This window comes from Schistocerca piceifrons, chromosome 11, assembly GCF_021461385.2.
Source record: "Schistocerca piceifrons isolate TAMUIC-IGC-003096 chromosome 11, iqSchPice1.1, whole genome shotgun sequence".
NCBI classification, from domain to species: Eukaryota; Metazoa; Arthropoda; class Insecta; order Orthoptera; family Acrididae; genus Schistocerca; species Schistocerca piceifrons.
Window position 1 is genome coordinate 43798744 of NC_060148.1, and position 7913 is coordinate 43806656.

Below are 7913 nucleotides of genomic sequence, written 5' to 3' on the forward strand. Positions count from 1 at the left end.
GATGGCATCTTGAACTATAAATACATAATTTTCAGAAAAGTCTAGTATTACTATAATTTCATCTTTTTTCAAATTATCCTTATAAAACTGGAGATAAGCCGATCGTGCTGTTGTTGTGAAGCTGTGTGTGGTCAGTTTGTCCAATTTTTTACAACACATTTCAACAAAATCTTCCACTGTACTTTGCTTTGTTTCGAGACTTGTATGATCCATGTGTGTCCATTGTTTATAAGAAATAAGTTCATTATCATCCATAAGGAGTTCACCATACAGTTTGTTATTCATGTGTTGTGGAAGATTTGCCTTACCAGGACACTTTTCACACCTGTGTATCATGCACTGGTAGGAACTGATGCCACACACTAGTAGCTTCATTGCACCTTTGTAATCCAGAGCAGAATCCTTTATAGCAGCAAACATCAGCTTAGCATTTTGATTGGTCTCACATACACAAACATTGTGTGTGCCCCTTGCACTTACAGGCACAACCCATTTTGGCCGAAGATTGAAAAAAGATGATAAACCTACTTTGGTATTGGGATACTTTTCCTTGAATTCTGCATATAGTTCTGACATGTTGCATTGCAACTGTCTTTTTTGCATCTGTACACGTACATTTCCCATTTTCACCATTACATAGTCTTTTTTTCCAGGCATTATTCGGCTGTAGTCATTATTTTCATGAAATCCGACACTAGTACCTTTATTTCTGAACTCAATTGCTTACCCTGAGCTTGATGAAGTTGTGGAAGCACTCCTTGGGTTGCTTTTATTTTCCTAGCTTGCTTTACCATATATGTACAAACATTGAATTCCTTTGCAGTGTAGTCAATAGACCAGCTGGAAGGTGCAAGGGTAAGAATAGCTACTTTTTTCAGGGGTGTGGATATGGCACATTTTTCTTTCAAATCATGCACAATTTTGTCGAAATCAGAGCATTTCTGGCATGATTTCTGTTCTTTTGGAGCAGATAGTTCTTCCTCTTCCACCATTAGTGTGTCAGCTATTTTGTGTTTTAATTCCATTTGAGCTCTTGTAGTTTTCTTCTACCATAGCTGGGTGTGTCTCTTTTCCCAACTTTGTGTGTCTTCATGGGAGACAAACCAAGAGCAGTCACTGAAGTATTTAATTGCTCATCCGCTGTGATTGTAGGTGGCTGATACTCTTAGTCACTGTCACGTAAATTATCAGAATATTCTTCATTTTTTAGCAGTGTAACACACCTGGAACATAACTTTTGTACTGATTTCATGTTAAGTCTCTTGCACTGATTCCCTTTCAATACTGATTTTATATCAATTTCTCTGAGGCTACACTTCACTGTCTTCTTACGAATCCAAAATGGATCAAAACAACTTCTTTGTAGGAAAGAGTACTTATCCAAAAACACTTTCATATGATGATAACAAACACTAATGCTTCCTGGAACTGTACTTCTTGTGCTCACAGGGTGTATCCCAGATCTGCATAGCAACAAATTTTGGTCCCTATTCTTCCAAATCATACAGTACAAAGCGAATGCAACATTCTGTTCCATATGTTGTTTCAGTACATTCAGATGCTTGTGCTCTACCAATACTGCAACTTGTTTGAACAAAAGCACCACTAGTACACTCTTCTGCCTCCATACTGACTTTCCACAACAATACTGACCAGTCTGAACTAGAATCTTAAAAACATGAGTAACCTGTAATTGTTGCTTGTTTCCTTTGTTGTTCCTGCCTAACAATTACTCATTCTGTCCCTGAAAACTAACAATGTTTAACTTTCTGTTGCCTAATGATTCCCAACAATTGCTGCAGCTTTATATGAAGCAAGATGTCTGCATCAACACTATTACTTGCTAAATCATCTTAAAAGAAACATAACCAAATACATCTCTGTCAACTTTTATTGTACACAAATGCCTTACAATAACAAGTTGAAATTTTGCCACATATTATATTATGGTCTACTTATGCAGTGTTTGAAATTTAGCTTGGATATCACTTGTCCCTTTTGTGCTACCAGACTTAGAAAATCCGTGTTTTCACGTAATTTTTCAAATTTGTGTATTTTCGTGTGCAAGTAACTCTGTGTGACTGATATGGGCAAAATGAGTTCTGTGTGTGTTTAGGCCACATTAAGCTTACCACAAAAAAATTTATACCCTTTTTGAGTGAATTATATTTGGCACAGAGGGCACCTACAATATGTACCTTTTAATGTATTATATTTTTTAATCACATTTTGGAATTTTTTATTTGCCCTCAGAAATATGTTGTTGGTGTGTGCGGAATAATTCCGAAGTTATTAAGACGTGAAGTTGGGTCTGAGGATAGATTGCCAGGTGCGGGTTGCAATTTCCGGGTCACGCCACCTTCTTTCACAAGCCATAATTCTGGAACTAATTGGCAGGGGAGCTTAAACTTTTGTACATGAGCGTTCCACACTTGGTAGCATTGGTGTGCTAAATTTCAGCCAAATCTGAGACTATCAGCTGGAATATTTTCTCAAATTGGTTGAATTGACATGGAATGACGCACAGAGTGATCTGAAGGGGTAAAAATAATCACGGTGAACTGCTCTTATCCATTCTCTTCTTGCATCTTCATCACGAGGGAAATGGAATTACTGACTCTTTCCTGAGCAGTATAATTGCCTCTACAATGAGGCATACAGCATCTACATGGCATATTTATATATTGAAGTAGTATGAACACTATTACACTAACATTTCAATTCACAATCATATAATGGCTACACAGGCGAAACAACAAAGAAAGCACATGTGGCTTTGCGTTTGTTACGACCCGTACGAGGCCAATGAGAAAGACGACCAACAAGAAAGGCAGGCTGCACCGCGTACGTCACACAGAGGATGTCATGTGACCGGCAGCGTCCTAACATCTTGTCACTTCAGAACTAGTGATGGGCTAAACTGCGATTTTCCGATATCAGTGATTTCTGTGAATGCTACTTTTCAGTATCAGTTATTCTTAACTGTGATTTGTCGCAGTTAAGAGTTGCAGTTAAGGAACATAGGTCGTGTATCCCTCCGCCACTGCTATTTCTGCGATTTCTGCTACTTCCGCGATTTCTGCTACTTCTGCGATTTCTGTGATTCCTGCGATTTCAGCGACTTACCACCGTATGAAAAAGTTACATCTGTCAACACAGAAAATTGCATCTCAACAAACCTGTCATTGGCAAGTATGTTTTACGTTTTTTCTTCCGTTGGCTTTAATTTTGTATTAAAGTAACAACTGTGAAAATATTAATAGTGTAATTAATATGTAAGTAGCCGTACAGTACCGTAATAGTTCGTATTTAGAAAACGAATTCTAACATATTGTTATGTTCACAGGTACCTAAACTACATTTCAGTCACTCAGTAAAGTGATAACTCAAAATATCGTTGTCAACAGATCTGAAGAAATTGCCTCTGCGTCTTTAGACTGTTTTCGTCAGACGAGAGGTTAGTTTCTAAGCGTGTCGATGGACTTAATTACTTCAGTGAGATCGTTCTTGCAAATGTGATATTCATTATAGCAAATATTACCAATCTACTCTGTCAATTATATTGCTAGTAATTAATGACAGCAAAAATTGTTTAACAATCCTTGTGTTTTTGCAGACACAGTTCTGACTCTGATTACTGGTTGCTGTACGTATCTATCCACTTCAAGGCTGTTGAGAGAGACTCGTGAAGATTCAAGACAGCTCTTAGAGGATTTGCAGTTTAAAAGTGAAATAATTGTGAAATAAGTGTGTGAATGATTAAACTGTGTTTTATTGAAGTTGTGCGATTTTAAAGGAATAATAAATGTCAAATACAGTGAGTGAATAATAAAAATCTCATTTTCCACATGTTTAAGCCGTCCTATACCCATAATTTTCTGCCACTTACTTATTGGAGAGTGACATGACGCCCCCCCCCCCCCTTTCTTCACAGTCTTGGTGTGACACTGACCTGTAACATATCCCGAAGTCTACAATATCCATTTTGAGGCTGTTGATATGAAAGTGGGAAGTACAGATCTTCCAGTTAAATCAGGTATAGCTTAAGTGCATTACTTGAAAGTAACACAGAAAAAGCTTACTTACGTAGGTGGTAGTAGTGTCGGCAAAAAGTTCTTGTGTGTGAAGTTGCCATGTAGAACACCAGGTGTAAAACTTTTCTCCCGAGTCTTGAACTGTGTCGGAACAAAAGTGAGGCATTCATATGACTATTTTCATTTCTCTAGAGTTTTACAGATGTCTGAGTTCTGCTGTGTTAACATTGCAAAGTCCTGTAGGCATGTGGAGTATTAACCAAAACTGTCATATTGGAAGCAGAATCAAACACATTTGTTACGTTACTTGATATTTTCAGGAGAAAAAGGCAATGTTGCTTCTTATTAATGTAATACATTCAGAGTCACAGCAGTATTTGACCAACCATAACTGATGCTGAATGTGCATGTCGTCATATAATATGAAGGGCTTATTTCAATAGTGATACAAGTCCATTACCTCCACTTTTCTGTCTATAATGCTTCTGAAATTAGCGATCCAAACAAATATAAATAAAGGTTCATCTCTAGAAAGAAGCCATATGCTTGAATATTTCTGGTATCTCAACTGCAGATTTTTCAGCGCTCATTTAACTTTACGACTCTGTATCTCAAAATGAACAAAAATGGACTTGTACCACTATTGAAATAAGCCCTTCATATGCACACACAGCACATCGATCTCGTGAGGCACAAGTCTCTCATAACGAAGTACGTACGTCGGTCAACAGATGACACTAGGAAAAGTATGTTAACTGCGCTTTTTAGTTGCTACTTGCGACTCTTAGTTGCGACTTGTCACGGAAATCGCAGTTAGACTCGATACCGTATCGCAGAGATGGACGTAGTACGAACTTTGGCCAACAGATGTCACTGTTAACCGCGCTTTCTAGTTACTACTTGCGACTCTTAGTTGCGACTTGTCACGGAAATCGCAGTTAGACTCGATACCGTATCGCAGAGATGGACGCAGTACGAACCTTGGCCAACAGATGGCACTGTTAACTGCGCTTTTTAGTTGCTACTTGCGACTCTTAGTTGCGACTTGTCACGGAAATCGCAGGTGGACTCCATAGCGTACCGCAGAGATGGGCGTCTTACGAATTTTGGCCAACAGATGCCACTGTTAACCGCGCTTTTTAGTTGCTACTTGCTACTCTTAGTTGCGACTTGTCACTGAAATCGCAGAAAGCAGTGCTAAATTCGACCAATAGATGGCTCACGTCTTTGAATGTGAAATACTACTTGCGACTGCTAACTGTGACTGAAATCGCAGTTAGATTCTGTAAAGTTGCTACTGTGATATCTGTGACTTCTCAGTCACTGTGATTTCTAACAGATACGCGATTTCCTGCCCACCACTATTCAGAACAGATAGCGCCTCTGTCTAAATTGCATCCATGAAGGTTTTATATGAATTAAAGTTGTGCTGGGTACACATATACTGGATTTCTGAATACTGGTAAACTTTGATGCAAGATATACTTAGAAACCTACCAATCAAGAACTCAGTTGCAGGCATACGTATTTAATAACTGAAAAACAGCAAGTCTGCAATGACGGATAAAATATATGCATCCCAATTAAGAGTTTATTCAATTTTTCTGCTTACTAACCAAGCACAGTTTACGTCTAAATGTATGTGATTTTAGACATTTTTTGCTTGTGGTTCATTTTTGTCTCCAGTAACCGGTAAAGTAATTACAACACACAATAATTGCGTGAACGAAAGGAAAGGATGTGATCAGAATTTTTTCTAAAATGCAGTTACAGACAACTAATTTTCGACAGGCTCTCACATAGAATTCCATTCATAACATTATTTGTAAGTGTATGAACATATCTAACAGACAACGAAATATTCAAATCCCAGTGATCGAAACAAGTTAAAAGATACGTGTCGTAGGCATTTCCGTGCTAGATTTCATTCACGCAAGGACCAGAGAAATATGGGTAGACCGTCTTTGCTTTCAGTAGGTGTGTTTTCCTAACATGAAGGAAAATGTCAGCAGCCGATATTTTTCCTGATATATTTCACCGATTTTTGTCCAAGGTGTTTCATTTTTAATGACTGAAAATTTAATTACAGAAGATTCTCATCTCTACAGAATGATTTTGACGAAGTTGTGCATTACGCCACAGTTTTGACAAGACTTGTAGGGCGATCACCTGAATGTAAGAGATGTACCATATTTCCTGTTTTGCACAAATGCCACGTTGTTTCTACGAGGCATAATAAAATTGCTTCTATTAAATACTTTAATACAGGAATTATTATGTTCTTGGATTTGAACAAACTTGATGTATCGAATTATCAGAAGCAAATTCTCACCTGTAAATTTTATTTAATTTTCCTTTTTTTTTTTTTGCATATTTTATTCATTGCAACTAGAAAAAGGCACCTGATAATGAGGAAGAGGTTTCCTCTTACCAGGTAGTGCAAAATAAAGTAACTTTTAACATATTTATGCAGTTGTTTGGCGGTCATTTCTACCAAAAACAAAAATCTCACCTGTAGTTTGACAAGAACTTGTCACTTACCCGTCTCTTGAGGAAGTCAGTGTTGATGGAGATATTATGTTCATGGAATAAGAGCTATTAGTTTTTTGGAATAACTGCTACATCATTTCAGTGTTTTCCACAATGGAAAAATTTCTGCTTGTAGTACTGACTGTGTAGTAATTTTAATAGACATTCACAAGGGTACCAAGTCAAAAAAGTACACTTTGTCAATATATATATTGGTTTGTGTCTGAAGATGACACTCCAAAATGCATAATCTAAGTTCTGTATTTTTTTCCATTTTATGCTCACTGTATATTCTAAGTATTTCAAAACATGAGATAAACTATCATCAAACAGTGTTCTACAGGTAGTTTCCACAAATCAGCAACAATCACTACTTCATAAACATTAAAATTTCTTTAGCTTTATGCTTTCTGTACATTACGAATTTATACCACAGTCTCTCTGTCCTAATAACCCCCCCTGGCGCCCCCCCCTCCCCCCACACACAGACTTGATTGAATATACTGAGAATAAACGTCAGTAGAGGTTTTTCACTTTATTCCTAACTGAAGTGTAGTATAGCAATAACCAGGTATCAAGACAATAATGATCAAGAACAAACATTTCACACACATAATTTATTTTAAAAAGTTTGTAATGCTTTTAAAAACAGAGAGTTTCGTTACTCATAACAGTTGATATTAATTGAGGTAAGATAATAGGATGGTACATTAGTTCATAAACATTAGGCAGGTAAAGTTGTGGCATGTTTTAAACTCACTACAGTAGTGTAACAAATTTGTAAATATAATTTTACATCTTACTGTGAGCTTTCAAGTTCCCAATAAAAGTGACCCTAATTGCCCTTTTGAAGGTTTTATGATACAAGATGTTCCTACTTATTTGTGCTATACATTTCATGGCAATACAATACTACCTTAGGTCAATTTATTATTCATTTAATGATACTATTCTGAAAATTTTAGAGGCAGTTTACACTTCTAATAAATTCTTTACAGGCATTGTAGAAAATATGACAGAATTAGCCAAATGATCACAAAATCTGTTGTTGCCATGGATGTAACACCAAGAAAAACAAAAACATATGCTTAAATCAGACTAAATTATTGACTATATAAAAGAAATTAGACACAAAGTTCTCTGAAAATGCCCATGCAATCTGAGGTATAGATGCCAAGTGTGTAGACACAGGAGCATTTGTATCAGGATTTATTTTCTGCTCCACTCTATGTATGCTACATCATAATGACACATCTGTGTTCAATGTAATTTTAATGTAAACAAACCAGCCAGAGAAACCATGTATGTATAAGCATTAACGCATTATGTATTTGTAGATTATCTGTGTAA